This window comes from Anomaloglossus baeobatrachus, chromosome 1 (genome assembly GCF_048569485.1).
Source record: "Anomaloglossus baeobatrachus isolate aAnoBae1 chromosome 1, aAnoBae1.hap1, whole genome shotgun sequence".
Lineage (NCBI taxonomy): Eukaryota > Metazoa > Chordata > Amphibia > Anura > Aromobatidae > Anomaloglossus > Anomaloglossus baeobatrachus.
The window spans coordinates 390,177,290-390,193,450 of NC_134353.1; the positions used below are offsets into that span (position 1 = coordinate 390,177,290).

Sequence of the window (16,161 nt, forward strand, 5' to 3'; positions counted from 1 at the left end):
TTAGAATTAAATAAATAAAGGGAATTATGGTGCAAATAGCATTCAAATTATTATTTTTATTCAACAATTAAAATAAATATTTTACAAATCCATATAAATATTAGGCAGGAAAAAATGTCCCATAAATTATAGCAGCGGTTTTACTAGGAAAATAAAGTGCATAATGCCAAGATAACTTAAAAACTCAATCCCTAATATATGACAAAGTGCACAGTGCAAAATTGTATCTAAATCCTATGTCATATATAAATAAGGTTATGGTATAATGCCTAATATTTATATGGATTTGTAAAATATTTATTTTAATTGTTGAATAAAAATAATAATTTTAATGCTATTTGCACCATAAATCTGCAGGGGGTTGAATACTACTTGTAGGCACTGTACATCCCCCCATTTATTCGGCGTGTCCGCGAGACCCCTGGGTCTGGAGACCCTTGAGCCACCACCCCTGAAGGCCCAGATCCGAGCAGCGCCGGCTGCTGGCACGGGGGCGGCACATATGTAGTAAGTTCCGTTCTGCTCCTGTATCAATGCAGTAAGCTCTGTTCTGTTCCCATATCTATTTCACAGATACCATTATTTTGAAAGCTTTTCACCTCTGCTGCTTTAATGTAGTGGCCAGAGATAAGCAAGCTAAAGCTGGGTTGCCGCAATTATTGGCCAGTGCATTATAATTGCCCCCTAGCCAAAACTTGCCAGCCAGCCTCTGAGTATGAACATACCTTAAGGCTATGTGCACACGTTGCTTTTTTGTGTACAGATTTTCTGCATGTAAAAAACCATGTTTTGGCAGGAAAAAAACACCTGAAAAATTGCAAATTTTTTATTGTGTTTGTACGTTTTTTCAAATACTTTTTTTTTTTTTAAGTAATGGGAATCGCAGCCGGGTCTCTGGTTGATGTTACAGAAGTGACTCAGTTCTCACTGCCTAGAATGGTGCACACTCCGCTTCCGGCAGTTTAACTCCCTCATTTCTGCGATCAATGCGATCACATCATTCAGGAGGCAGGGAAAGGAATCGCTTACCTCTCCCTGGCGATCACATCCCTTTAATGCGATCACAGGGACTGGATTGCTGCCATGGCAACCCTGAGTCATCACCATAATGACCCCGGGTTACTGAGCTATGGATTGCCTCACAGACCATGCTGTATGCATGGTATGTGAGGCGAACTGTACAGATATAATCCCCTGTACTGATAAAACATTGCAGGGAATTATAGAAACACAGAAAAAATGCTGCTTTTTTTCTGCAACAAAATCTGCAAGGAAAAAAGAAGCAGCTTGTGCACAGCAAGTCACGAGTCTCATAGATTTTGCTGAGATGCGTTTTTAATGGAGTATTGATTAAAATCTGCAAAAAAAAAAAAAGCATGAAAAAAAGCATTAAAAAAGCAATGTTTGCACAGAGCCATAGTTCCCTAAGCCCTTCTTTGTGTGCATATGAGAGCAGAATCACACTGAAAAACCTTGTGTGAGCACACCCTAAGGGCCCACTCAGATGTTAGTTTTTTGCTTGTGAGTGCTGTGTGTTTTTCATAGAAAGCACTTAGTCATATCTGATTTTGATCTTTGCGTCAGATCACTCTCACCAATGCGAGTCTATGTGGGAAAAAATCAGGTAGCACTTAGATGCCACCCATGTTCTGTCCATTTTTTACAGACCTTTGGATATGAGAAGGTCGAGAAATCTTCATTTATTTGTCATTTGAGGAAAATCTGAAGAAACTCTGTCCAAATTCTGATGGTAAAAATTGATACTGACTAATCTCTTGCCTTCTCCATCTTTGAAGTTAAAAAACAAAAATTCCAACTTCAATGATGGATACAAAAAACTCAACTGAAGACCAATTGTGCATGATTCAGGACTTCATTGTGGTCCTCTCCATATCCCACTTTTAGGGATCCTGAGAGAATTCCTAATAGACACAATTTGGCAGAATCTTCATGTGAACATACTCAAAGCCAAAAATATAGTGGTAATATAAGTTATTTATTCAATATTTCTCATTTATCATGCATTTGGTCCTAATGTTGGCTTAAAAAAACTACCTGATGCTTTCAGCCATACTGATTGCTCCATTATGGGATGGTCAGTGTGGGAATTTTCTCTTTATTTTTTTCATGTTTTTACTAAATTTGCATGAAATAATACAAAATAAAAACGTTTTTAGTAAGAAACCTCTATTGCCGCTCATATCGCTGTGGATTAGAGAATTGTCACTGGGAAACTTGTTAAAAAGTTCAATGTGGTTTGAATCAGACTAAACCAAGTGCTGAGAGCAGATTAATCTGCAAATCCATGGAAGAAATCCAAGACCTGCATCAGATTTCTGCAGAAGATTCTCTTGAAATTCTACCTTGGAATTTTCACAAATACCTAAGCTCCATGTGAACACAGCTTTAAAGTAGACTAATGACTGTGGACACGGGACACCTACCAATCCGAATAGGCAAAGGAGGCTTTTCTAATGGTACAGCACCGCCATTCAGATAATCTTCCCTGTGTGGAGACCTGCACTGGAGATTGCCTTCACCCAAGATGGATAGCAACAGTATACCGTGTGCATGAGGATGCATGAAAGAACGCTACACTTTTGTTGCTATGCTTACGAAGGTAAGACAAGAAGATTCTACGCAGAATTTATTCTGTAGGCAACTTTTCAGATGAGCGATCTACAGGCACATCCTAGAGGACCACCCACAAGGGGAAGCTAAAGCATAGGACTTCTCCATCCTGATCTCTCCTGCCCCAGTCCCCCTTTCCTTTCCTACCCTCTTATCTTGTGATATTTATTCCCCCCTTTTTTATTCTTTTCTTGTAACAAACCGAATTCAACATCTTAAGTCTTTGAGTCTTGTAGAGGAGCTTTATTAATATTGTGAAAATAATACAAATTACAGTTAAAAAAACGTGTAGCTAATATATATAGTATTATAGCATTATAGCACTATTATTATTATTATAGCATTATTAGCACTAATAATATATAGTATTATAGCATTATATTATATAAAAACACTGTAAAAGTATATTGATACGGTAAAAAAAAACAATTACAGTAAATAAAGTATGCATAATATAATATATATATATATATATGTGCATATATATATATATATATATAAAAACTCTAATTGTTATTGTTTTTTGCAGGAACAATATATACATATGTTAATACTGTAAAAAAAAAAAAGCAATTCAATTTACAGTAAAAAAAAAGATCTTTATCTCTATCCATTAGCTATCTTTCTATCATCTAGCTACTTATCTATCAATATATCAATATATCTATTTATCATCTATTAATCTATCCATCCATCTATCTAACGAAAACATCCCCTCTGTCTATGGTATCTATCTATCTATTATATATCTATCTATCCCTCTATCATGTATCTATCTATCTGTGCATACTTCTATATATCTATCTATCTATCTATCTATGCTTCTATCTATCTATCTATCTATCCCTCTATCCATCTATCTATCTGTCTATCTATCCATCTATCTATCTATCTATCTATCTATCTATCCATGTATCTATCTATCCCGCTATCTATCTATCTATCTATCTCTCCATCTATCCATCTATCTATCTATCTATCCCTCTATCCATCTATCTATCTGTCTATCTATCTATCTATTATCTATCTATCTATCTATGCTTCTATCTATCTATCTATCTATCCCTCTATCCATCTATCTATCTGTCTATCTATCCATCTATCTATCTATCTATCTATCTATCTATCCATGTATCTATCTATCCCGCTATCTATCTATCTATCTATCTCTCCATCTATCCATCTATCTATCTATCTATCCCGCTATCTATCTATCTATCTATCTATCTATTATCTATCTATCTATCTATCTATCTATGCTTCTATCCCTCTATCTATGCTTTTATCTATCTATCCTCTATTTATTTATCTATCTATCTATGTGTGTGTTCCTCTATCTATCTATCTATCCTCTATCTATCTATCTATCTATCTATCTATCATGTATCTATCCCTCTATCTATCTATCTATCTATCTATCCTCTATCTATCTATCTATCTATCTATCTATCTATCTATCATGTATCTATCCCTCTATCTATCTATCTATCTATCTATCCTCTATCTATCTATCTATCTATCTATCTATCTATCCTCTATCTATCTATCTATCCTCTATCTATCTATCCTCTATCTATCTATCTATCCTCTATCTATCTATCTATCCTCTATCTATCTGTCTATCTTTCTATCTATTTATCCTTTATCTGGTTATCTATCTATCATGTATCTATCGATCTATCTAGCTATCTATCTATCATCTATCTATCATGTATCTATCTATCTATCTATATATCTATCTATTATCTATCTATCTATCTATTATCCATCTATCTATCTATCTATCTATCTATCTATCTATGTATCTATCTATCTATCTATGTATCTATCTATCTATCTATCCCTCTATCTATCTATCTATCTATCTATGTATCTATCTATCTGATCTGATTGTCCAGTTCTTTATAGAAATTGGCATGGGCCTAGATGAGGATGGTGGGGGTGAGAGGGTGGATGAGCCAGGGCTACATCATAGCTAAGGTATTTGGGTATCTTGATACAAGGCATTTCTTCAGGTGATCCATCCTCTGCCTATGCTCTTCTATATATTCCCAGCTTGGAAGCTATGCTGGGGTATCTTCTGCACAGCAATGCCTGGCTTTTCCATGATCCTCTGTCCCATCTCCTCCACATGATGGACACCCCAGACAGCTGCATCCAGCCCCATCAGGGGCCACATCTCTTCTCAATATTTGGAAATCCATGAACTAAACAGGAAGCAATCTATTTCCCTAGTCCAATCTCCCTCCAGCCATACTTCTGTGCAGCATTGGCTGTGATCAGCCTCTTCCCTCCCACATTCTTTATCACTACAGTGCAGATAAAAAGTGGGAGGTGTGATGATGACAACAAGCTCTATAGTAACACAAGGCAGACAAAGAATAGCAAATGAATGCTAATCCTGCCTGCTGGAACCCCAGCACCAAGCCTAGGCTAAGCCCTCGCACCTTGGCCACCTGTGCCCATCGGTACATGTATGTGCCTAGGTGTGCAGAGCAGTGCTCGGCTCCCGAATGAATGAATGACAGTGGAGCATGTAATGGGGGTCTTCGGTGATGTCATTACCTTGTGGGGAAGCATTGCAGCTTAGGAATGGAGGTTTCGATCACCCTCCAGGGCGGGTGTGATGGAAGCCACGATCGCTGCGGATGAGGACGATGCTCTCCAGGGCCGCTCTCTTTTCCGCTCTCTTTTCCTCCGATGACAGTGATAAAAAGGAAATCAGGACGGAAGAAAGAGCATCATTAATCCAGAGGGGGACACAACTGCAGCAGTGCCATGAATGGAGCGGAGGCAGACATGGACCCGAGCCTTTGTCTATTGGCAGCTGGCGGAAGATGCGGAAGATGCCCAGGTCTGTGTACCACCTAGAAATCCTGCGCCTTCATTGTCACGATGCTTCGCCCAGATGTCGTGATTGGCTTCACAAACCATCATCCGACTGTCAGTGCTGGAATACGCCACTAGCCATAGCGGAGTCTGGACGGGAGCGAGCGATGCCTTCTCCCCCAACGAGGATTTAACGAGGAGCCATATATTAAGGAGGAAATTCAGCTGATCCAGCCTCGCGAAGGCAAACGAGCAGAAGCCTGCAGCTAACCTGTCACAAGAAAGACAGAATAAGCACAGAGGGAGGGGGAGGGGAAGCTGGATGTCAATAGTGAGCAGCAGCGCCCCCTAGCACGCAGCGGCCGCAGCGACATGCTCCATCACTGAACATGCGAGCCAGCTTCATCACACGGCTAATGACAGCGGGGGGCTGCAGGACGGAGCATGCGCGGTGCGCGGCTTCCCAGACGTTTCTCACCGCTGTCACAGACCTGGCTAATGAATAAGCGGCCGATCATTGCAGCCGTGGGCTGGATCATCACAGACATTGCGAGCAGTGGGCTGGGTCAGAGGCATTGCGAGCCATGGGCTGGTTCATCAGAGGCATTGCGAGCCATGGGCTGGTTCATCAGAGGCATTGCGAGCCATGGGCTGGTTCATCAGAGGCATTGCGAGCCATGGGCTGGTTCATCAGAGGCATTGCAAGCCATGGGCTGGTTCATCAGAGGCATTGCGAGCCATGGGCTGGGTCATCAGAGACATTGCAAGCAGTGGACTGGGTCATCAGTGGCTTTGCTAGCCATGGGCTGGGTCATCAGAGGCATTGCGATCCATGGGCTGCGTCATGAGTGGCATTGCAAGCCATGGGCTGGGTCAGAGGCATTGCGAGCCATGGGCTGGGTCATCAGAGGCATTGCGAGCCATGGGCTGGTTCATCAGAGGCATTGCGAGCCATGGGCTGGTTCATCAGAGGCATTACGTGCCATGGGCTGGGTCATGAGTGGCATTGCGAGCCATGGGCTGGGTCATCAGAGACATTGCAAGCAGTGGACTGGGTCATCAGAGGCTTTGCTAGCCATGGGCTGGGTCATCAGAGGCATTGCGATCCATGGGCTGGGTCATGAGTGGCATTGCAAGCCATGGGCTGGGTCAGAGGCATTGCGAGCCATGGGCTGGGTCATCAGAGGCATTGCGAGCCATGGGCTGGTTCATCAGAGGCATTGTGAGCCATGGGCTGGTTGATCAGAGGCATTACGAGCCATGGGCTGGGTCAGGAGTGGCATTGCGAGCCATGAACTGGGTCATCAGAGGCATTGCAAGCAATGGACTGGGTCATCAGAGGTATTGCGAGCCATTGGCTGGTTCATCAGAGGCATTGCAAGCTATGGGCTGGGTCATAAGTGGCATTGTGAGCCATGGACTGGGTCATCAGAGGCATTGTGAGCCATGGACTGGATCATCAGAGGCATTGCAAGCAATGGACTGGGTCATCAGAGGTATTGCGAGCCATGGGCTGGTTCATCAGAGGCATTGCGAGTGTCGCGGGCGGAGGGGACGCGCTCGCCACGCTCAGGTCCGGGGCTTCTGCTGCTGCTGCTCGGTGGCTCGAGCGGTGGACCGGACCCGGGGACTCGAGCAGCGCTCCTCACCCATGAGTGAAAAGGGAGGTGGATTGGTTAGGGAGATTGTTCGTGACGCCACCCACGGGTCGTGGTGATAATGGCACCACCGCTGCTGGTAACGGGAATCCCGGGAGAGATGGTAGGGTGCAGCTGAGATGTTGTCCCCTCCGTGGGCAGGGGTAGGTGATCCCGGGGCCCGATGGTGTAACGGGGAGGCCGGATGGCTCGGGTGCAGGGTTGCAGGGACAACGCGGCGCAGTGCCTGACGGCACTGGTGTACTCACTCAGACAATCACTGACAAAGTCTCTGGTAAACCAAAACAGCCAGATGGATGGGTCCCGCAGCCGGCTGCAGTGTTGCTGTTGTGCTCTCCCCGGACGGCTGATGGTGGCTGTCTTTCCCTGCACCTTTGTAAATGTTCTTGACTCCTGTGGTTGCCCAACGGTAGTCCGCTCCCCGGCGTATAGGTGCCGTAGGAGCCCGTTTTGCTCGCAGGCGCTGGCCCTTGGATCTCTAGCCTGTGGCGGTGGCTGTATATCCTCTCTGGGTGGACAGTTGCCTTCAATCGGGACTTGGTAGTTGAGAAACCCCTGGGGTTCCTGTCACATTCGGATTTGACTATTGACGGCGGCTCCAAGCCTGGTCGGGGTCCCATGGCCCTGCCTGTGTGCTTAGCTTCACTCCGTTCCCCGGTCCAGTACCGGCGGGCCGATGCCCGACCCCGGTCCTTACGGCTCTGTGGAGTTCCACTAACTCCTGTAGACGGCCACCACCGTCTGCCAACCTTGCTGTTAGTGTCTGGGCTCCAACCCAGACAACCAAGTGTTCACTCCTCTCACTTTCACTTCCAAACTCTAACTCCAACTGACTGCTTTTTCCCACCTCCAGGCCTGTGAACTCCTCGGTGGGCGGGGCCAACCGCCTGGCTCCGCCCCACCTGGTGTGGACATCAGACCCTGGAGGGAGGCAACAAGGGTTTTGTGTTTGGCTGCTGTAACTGCCTAGGGTGGGGGTGTGTGTGTTGGTATGTCTGTGACTACCTGGCTAGTCCAGGGCGTCACATTCCCCCTTGGTAAAATGCAGACCATCCGCGGGCTGCCTGTCCATCACCGGTTTTATTTTTGTTCAAAAACTGTAAAAATATAAATAACAGGTAAAACGGTAAACATTTAAAACACAAGCATTTCTTTATAGGTCACTTCAAACGTTGCACATATAAACATTTTTTAATACTGACGGACGGATGTCTTCCGCTCTCCCACCCAAGCAACCTAGCCCTGATGCTGCCCCTAAGAAGTGGGCAGCACCCCTTGACCCCAGTCCAGGTTCAGGCTGCCCGAGCAAGAACGGGTACGGTAACTCGCACCCGACTGTCACTTCAGGGGACCCCACATCCAGGGGGACCCCTGACTCCCGGAGAATGGACACCGGTCCTGGTGGTGGCCGGGCCCCAGCCTGCTCTGCTGCGGGCCCTTCCTCCAATCTGCCTCTCCGGAGGCGGCAACGGTATCCATCCCACAACATTATTTACAGGCCCACTAGTTCGTGGGTGGCCTGCCAGTTCTCGGCCATGTCCATGAGCAGTTCCTTATGCATACAGTAAAACACATAGGGTCCCTCTGGGGACAACTTGCCGGCAACGGCCGGAATAATCAAGTAGACAATCAGGTGAAAACTTCGGTTGATTTATATTCATTCATTCAGCTATTTACACGTTTAACATACGGCACCCCTAAATGGTAGTTTCCCTGTACCTAAGAGGGGGGTCAACCTAGGTTGGGGCATGTGGACCTTCTGGGCCCAATGTCATCAGTGGAGGGCAAGGGGACAGAGGAAACAGTCAATTCATCTTCCCTTCGGGCAGGTATGGCAAGTGGAGACCCAAGGGGAGGGGGTATAGGTGCATCCCTGGGCGCTTGTTCGAGCGGCTCACTGGCGGGCATTTCCATCTCCATTTCTTCCACATGTGGGAACATTATCACCGGAACAATCACCGCACCATTTTGCATAGGCCAGCCTGCTGGAAAATCACCCATCACTGTGTGGATCACCTTCTTCTCCTCTTCTCCGCTCGGCGTAGGGACCGGAACTTCGTCTGTCACTCTTAAGGGGTGAGGACATTTCTTCAGATGGTCCCGGGATACCGTAGTGGCAGTCTTCCCTTGGTCGCGACTGATCACATAAGCCTTCTCATTCTACCACTCAGTGGGCTGTATGACATACGGGGTCCTTTCCCACTGGTCACCCAGCTTATGGGTCCTTCTCTTCCGTTTCAGCACGACATCTCCCGGCCCAAAGGGGGCGGCTGACGCTCACTTATTGAAGCGTTGCGCTTGTTTCTCTCGGCTCTGACCGAGATTCTTCTCCACATACTCCTGGACTTGTTGGTATTGGATTTGCCGCCGAGTATCCCAGCCAGCAGTCGAAGGGAGGGCTTCAGGAGCTTCCAAGCCCACTTCTAGGTCCACCGGCAGCCGTCCTGGTCGGGCTTTCATCAGATACGCCGGGGTGCATTTGGTAGAACTACTGGGGATGTTGTTGTACATGTCGACCAAGTCGGGCAGTTTTTCTGGCCACAGGTTCCGCTCTTCCAACGGTATCACTTTGAGGAGATCCAGGACCAGATGGTTCATCTCTTCGCACATCCCATTAGTTTGGGCATGGTATGGCGTGGTCCTAATCTTCTTACAACCGTACAATTGGCAGAACTCTTGAAACACCTCTGCTTCAAAGGCTGAACCCTGGTCCGTTAGCACTCTCTCCGTGTATCCGTGCGGTCGACAGAAGTAGGCCTGGAAGGCCCTAGCTGCGGTACGGCCGGTCAGATCCTTGACGGGAACAACCACCATGAATCTGGAGTAGTGGTCTACGATGGTTAGGGCATAGGTACACCCATTCCGGCTGGGTGTGAGCTTAACGTGGTGAAGGGCAACCAACTCCAGGGGTTGGTGGGTGACGATTGGCTGTAGAGGGGCTCTTTGGCTGACTTCATCCTTCCTTTTCAGCGCACAGGGGCCGCACTCTCGGCACCAGGCCTCCACAGACTCCCGCATCCCATTCCAATAGAACCGCTCTCTCAGCAACATCTCCAGCTTATTCCAGCCGAAATGCCCGGCGCCATCGTGATATGCCCGTAGGACTTTGGGCACGCTGGCCTGAGGAACCACCAGCTGACGGACCTTCTCAAGAGTCTATCGGTTGATCAGTCCCGATACAGCTTCCCCTCATGCAGGTACAGCCGGGCTAGATGGCTCCCTTTGGGGAGCGGGCACCCTCCAGGGGAGCGGAGTCGGTGCTGGCCGGGCAAGCTGTCGTCTGCTGGCAGCGCCTGCAGGTGGATCTTCGCGGGCGGGAGCGATGTCATCTGTGGCTGGGTTCGGGAGCAGCGGGCCGACCGGCGGGGTGGCACCGACCAACACGGGCAGCGGGGAATGCAGCAGGCTGAGCGAGGGTAGACCGGGCCCCTCGGCCGCAGCGACCGGTCCCTCCAGGACACGGGCGTGGGTCACTCACTCGCTCCTCCGACTCTGCTTTCGCCTCACGGGCCTGCACGGTCATCACCACCTCCACCATTCCAGCCTCCCATTCTTGCACAAGAGGCTGGAGCCGGGCCTGCTGCCTGCGGCTTAACTGTGCCACCCGAGCTATTCCGGGCGTGGGCCTGCTGTACGGGACGAACATCCTGCCTGCTCGGCCTCCAGGAACGGAATATGTTTCAGGGTCCTGGCGTCCCAGCTTCCTATGCCCTCGGCTACATTAGGCAGGCTTTCACCCACCCCCCCTTTGGTTCTTTCTAGCACTTCCGCTTGTTGGGGGTGGGGCTTCGCTTTCGCGCCTTCCCTGCTCGGGGAAGACGCTCGAGCGGGAGATTTTCCCGCCAAAGATGGCGGCGCTCTCAATTTTTCGGCCGGGTGCCGCCGGCGGAGACTGCAAGGCGCACTTCTACTGGTAAGTAGATCAGTTCTATCCTGTTCACAAACACCAAGTTGTCGCGGGCGGAGGGGACGCGCTCGCCACGCTCGGGTCCGGGACTTCTGCTGCTGCTGCTCGGTGGCTCGAGCAGTGGACCGGACCCGGGGACTCGAGCAGTGCTCCTCATCCGTGAGTGAAAAGGGGGGTGGATTGGTTAGGGAGATTGTTCGTGACGCCACCCACGGGTCGTGGTGATAATGGCACCACCGCTGCTGGTAACGGGGATCCCGGGAGAAATGGTAGAGTGCAGCTGAGATGTTGTCCCCTCCGTGGGCAGGGGTTGGTGATCCCGGGGCCCGATGGTGTAACGGGGAGGCCGGATGGCTGGGGTGCAGGGTTGCAGGGACAGCGCGGCACGGTGCCTGATGGCACTAGTGTACTCACTCAGACAATCACTGACAAAGTCTCTGGTAAACCAAAACAGCCAGATGGATGGGTCCCGCAGCCGGCTGCAGTGTTGCTGTTGTGCTCTCCCCGGACGGCTAATGGTGGCTGTCTTTCCCTGCACCTTTTGCAAATGTTCTTGACTCCTGTGATTGCCCACCGGTAGTCCGCTCCCCGGCGTATAGGTGCCGTAGGAGCCCGTTTTGCCCGCAGGTGCTGGCCCGTGGATCTCTAGCCTGTGGCGGTGGCTGTATATCCTCTCTGGGTGGACGGTTGCCTTCAATCGGGATTTGGTAGTTGAGAAACCCCTGGGGTTCCTGTCACATTCGGATTTGACTATTGACGGCGGCTCCAAGCCTGGTCGGGGTCCGATGGCCCTGCCTGTGTGCTTAGCTTCACTCCGTTCCCCGGTCCAGTACCGGCGGGCCGACGCCCGACCCCGGTCCTTACGGCTCTGCGGAGTTCCACTAACTCCTGCAGGCGGCCACAACCGTCTGCCAACCTTGCTGTTAGTGTCTGGGCTCCAACCCAGACACCCAAGTGTTCACTCCTCTCACTTTCACCTCCAAACTCTAACTCCAACTGACTGCTTTTTCCCACCTCCAGGCCTGTGAACTCCTCGGTGGGCAGGGCCAACTGCCTGGCTCCGCCCCACCTGGTGTGGACATCAGACCCTGGAGGGAGGCAACAAGGGTTTTGTGTTTGGCTGCTGTAACTGCCTAGGGTGGGGGTGTGTGTGTTGGTATGTCTGTGACTACCTGGCTAGTCCAGGGCGTCACACGAGCCATGGGCTGGTTCATCAGAGGCATTGCGAGCCATGGGCTGGTTCATCAGAGGCATTGCGAGCAGTTGGGTGGTTTATCAGAGGCATTGCGAGCCATGGGCTGGTTCATCAGAGACATTGCGAGCCATGGGCTGGTTCATCAGAGGCATTGCGAGCCATGGGCTGGGTCATCAGAGACATTGCGAGCAATGGGCTGGGTCATCAGAGGCATTGCGATCCATGGGCTGGGTCATGAGTGGCATTGCAAGCCATGGGCTGGGTCAGAGGCATTGCGAACAATGGGCTGGGTCATCAGAGGCATTGCAAGTAGTGATGGACGGACTTGCAGATAACCGGGATCAGCAGGACTAACCAGATTAAAAAAAAAACCAAAAAAAAACAGGTTCAGCCAAGAATTGATCGTAGATATCTGGACGGACGCCGGTCCCAATATAAGACTATGGGGAAGAGAATACGGCACTTAAAAATGGTGGTAGAAGGGATAGGAAGATTGGAGCAAGCACACTATACTAACCGAGGCTCCCGCACTACTGTACACCACTTCCCAGGGCCACGCATTATCGCTCAGGCATATGCACTGGTTTCTTCACCCACCAACAGTCATGGCATCTGTGATTGGTTGCAGTCAGACAGCACCCCTAGCCTGTGTGACAGCGTGACTGACTGCAACCAATCACAAACCTTATCTGCGGGTCACTGTAGATTGGAGTAAAAATAAATAAAAAAATTGGCATAGGGTCCCCCCATATTATGATACCCAGCACAGATAAAGCCCACGGCTACAGACTGCAGCCCCCCAGCCGTGCGCTTATCGTGGCTGTGACATCTGTAGATCAAAAGAAATAATAAAGAAAACAGAAAAAATCCTTTATTTGAAACAATATGGTATAAAAATGTTATCACCAAATTTGCATCTCTTGGACTAAAAATGTAAAAAAAAATTGTTTTGGTGCTATTTCAATGCAGTTTTCTGCCAGGAGGTGAAAATTTAGTGCTGAAATGTCTGCACCAGATTTCAACACCAAAATTGCACCTGCTGGCAGAAAACTGCACCGAAATTAGGTCAAAATAATTTTTTGGCATTTTTGGGCCAAGAGATGCAAATTTAGTGATGAAATTTTTACACCATATTCCTGCACCCTGTCTACACCTCCTTGCAAAAACAGCGTATCACTACCAAATCATACCACTTGCGGGTTTTTGGGTTTTTTTAAATTATTTTTTTTAAATAAATAGTTTAAAAAAACAGCATGCAGTCCTACCTAATTTTGATACCCAGCCATGATAAAGCCTGACAGCTGGGGGCTGGTATTCACAGGCTGCCTAATGCTTATTGGACACCCCCTGCCTAAAAATAGCAGCCATCCAGGATTGTCACATCCATTAGATGTGACAATCCAGGCACTTTACCCGGCTCTCCCGATTGTCCTGGTGCTGTGGCAATCAGGGTAATAAAGAGTTAATGACAGCTCACAGCTGCCATTAAGCCCTAGATTAGTATTGGGGAGGGTCTACGAGACCCCCATTATTAATCTATAAATCAAAAGAAATAAAATAGAAAATAGAAAAAATCCTTTATTTGAAATAAAACACAAAAACCCCACTCTCTTTCACCACTTTATTAACCACCAAAACACTCAGGTCCAATGTAATCCACATGAGGTCCCACTACTATTCCAGCTCTGCTACATCAGAAGTCACAGCAAGCGGCCATAGAACATGACTGCCCGCTGTGAGCTTCATGCAGAGACTGTATGAGCTGTAGCAATGAGCGGTGATGTCACTCAGGTTAGTTGTGGTCACAGCTGGAGGTTCCCATGGCCCTCCACTTCTAATCGCAGGTAAACTGAACTCAGGTGACCTCAGTAAGCTCTGATTCACTGACTTGTATCTCCTGGTAGAAAACCGCTGTTTTTTTCACCAAGAGATGCAGATTTAGTGCCTAAATTGTTACACCATGTTCTTACACCCAATCTATACCTCCTAGCAAAAAAAAATCACATCACTACTGTATGCGGTATGATGCGGTAGCAATGCATTTTTTTGCCAGGAGGTGTAGATTGGGTGCATGAATATGGTGTAAAAATGTAATCACCAAATTTGCATCTCGTTGCAAAAACGATTTTGATGCCATTTTAGTGCAGTTTTCTGCCAAGAGATGCAAATTTGATTATTTCATTTTTACACTATATTCCTGCACCCAGTCTACACCTCCTTGCAAAAATAACATATCACTACCACATCATACAACATGCGGGTTTGTGGGTTCTTTTAATTATTTTTTTTAAAAAATAAAAAAAAACAAATACAAAAAGGGGTAATAGGGGTAGAAAAAAAATGCGTGGGCTCTCGCTGCATTTTCTATTGCTAAGAATAACCCAAGCAGCTACTGGCTGCTAACCCCCATTGCTTGGTGTTACCTTCACTGGCAATGGAAAATCCAGGGAAGCCCTTTTTTTTTTAAGGTTTTTGCCCAAAAACTAAAAAAAAAACTAAACTAAATTACGTGGGCTTCGCCATATTTTTGTCTGCTAGCCAGGTACAGCAGGCAGGTACGGGCTGCCCCCAACCCCCAGCTGCCTATATCTACCCAGCTGGGAACCAAAAATATAGGGAAGCCCTTTTTTTTTAATTATTTTATTAATTTCATGAAACAATTAAAAAAAAAAAACGACGTGGTCTTTGCCCAATTTTTGTGTCCAGTCAGGTACAACTAGGTAGCTGGGGATTGGAATCCGTGGTGCAGGGTGGCCCAAGCTTTCTGCCCCCCCTGTGAGTTGCAGTCCGCAGCCGCCCCAGGAAATGGCGCTTTTATAGAAGCGTCATCTTTTGGCGCTGTATACCAACTCTTCCAGCGGCCCTGGTGCCGGGTGACATGCTGGGTTATAAAGGGTTAATACCAACTTTGTTTTACCAGCTGGTATAAAGCCTAAGATACTTAATGTCACTCCAAGTTTGACCCGGCCATTAAGAATCTCCAATAAAGGGTTAAAAAAGACACCACACAGAGAAAAAATAATTTGTTAGAAATAAATACACAGACACACTTAGGGACTCCATCTTTCTTCTGCGTTCTTTAACCGATGCAGCTCTACTATATCAGAAAGCACGGGGGGAGGAAAAACTACTTTCTGGGCATGCTCAGTACAGATAACAGGATCCTGCCTATCAGAATGCGATGACTTCCAATAGAGCAGGATCCGGCGATCATTGAGCTGCATTGTAGGTACCACCGCCATATCATGGATCCAGTGATATGCGGTATTTTGTCTGAAAAAAAAACGCTACAAAAAAAATGTGTAGCCATGGGCTGGGTCATCAAAATCATTGAGAGCCATGGGCTGGGTCATCAGAGGCATTGTGAGCCTTGGGCTGGGTTCTCAGAGGCATTACGAGTCATGGGCTGGATCATGAGAGGCATTGTGAGTCATGGGCTGGGCCATGAGAGGCACTGCAAGCTGAGGGCTGGGTCATCAGAGGCATGGTGAGCTGTGGGCTGGCTCAGAGGCATTGCAAGGTCAGGGCTGGGTCATCAGAGGCATGGTGAGCTGAGGGCTGGCTCATCAGAGGCATTGCGAGCTGTGAGTTGGTCATCAGAGGCATAGTGGGATGTGGGCTGGGTGATCAGAGTCATTGCGAGCCGTGGGCTGGATCATAAGAGGCATTGGGATTTGTAGGCTTGGTCATTAGAGTCATTGCAAGGCATGCGCTGGGTCATCTGAGGCATTGTGAGCCATGGGATGGGTATTCAGAGGCATTGTAAGTCATGGGCTGGGTCATCAGGGGCATTGTGAGCCATGGACTAGGTCATCAGAAGCATTGAGAGCATGGGCTGGGTCATGACAGGGATTGCGAGCCATGGGTTGGATTATCAGAGGCATAGCGAGCTGTGGACTGGGTCATCAGAGGCATTATGAGCTTTGGGCTTGGTCAGAGGC

General features: G+C 48.0%; 1 protein-coding gene across 15 annotated transcripts in view; it reads right to left on the bottom strand.

Moving 5' to 3' along the window:
• ADGRL3 (adhesion G protein-coupled receptor L3) overlaps positions 1-5,797 on the bottom strand; it is a 1,180,558-nt gene extending 1,174,761 nt beyond the window's left edge. For 7 of the 15 annotated variants that reach the window (XM_075352552.1, XM_075352546.1, XM_075352551.1 and 4 more), the window contains exon 1: positions 5,197-5,792. The gene's annotated coding sequence lies outside the window, so the exon portion shown is untranslated. Of the gene's footprint in view, positions 1-5,196 lie in introns of all 15 variants that reach the window. The other 8 variants (XM_075352554.1, XM_075352542.1, XM_075352545.1 and 5 more) reach the window with 3 other exon arrangements.
• Between the last annotated feature and the right edge of the window lie 10,364 nt (positions 5,798-16,161).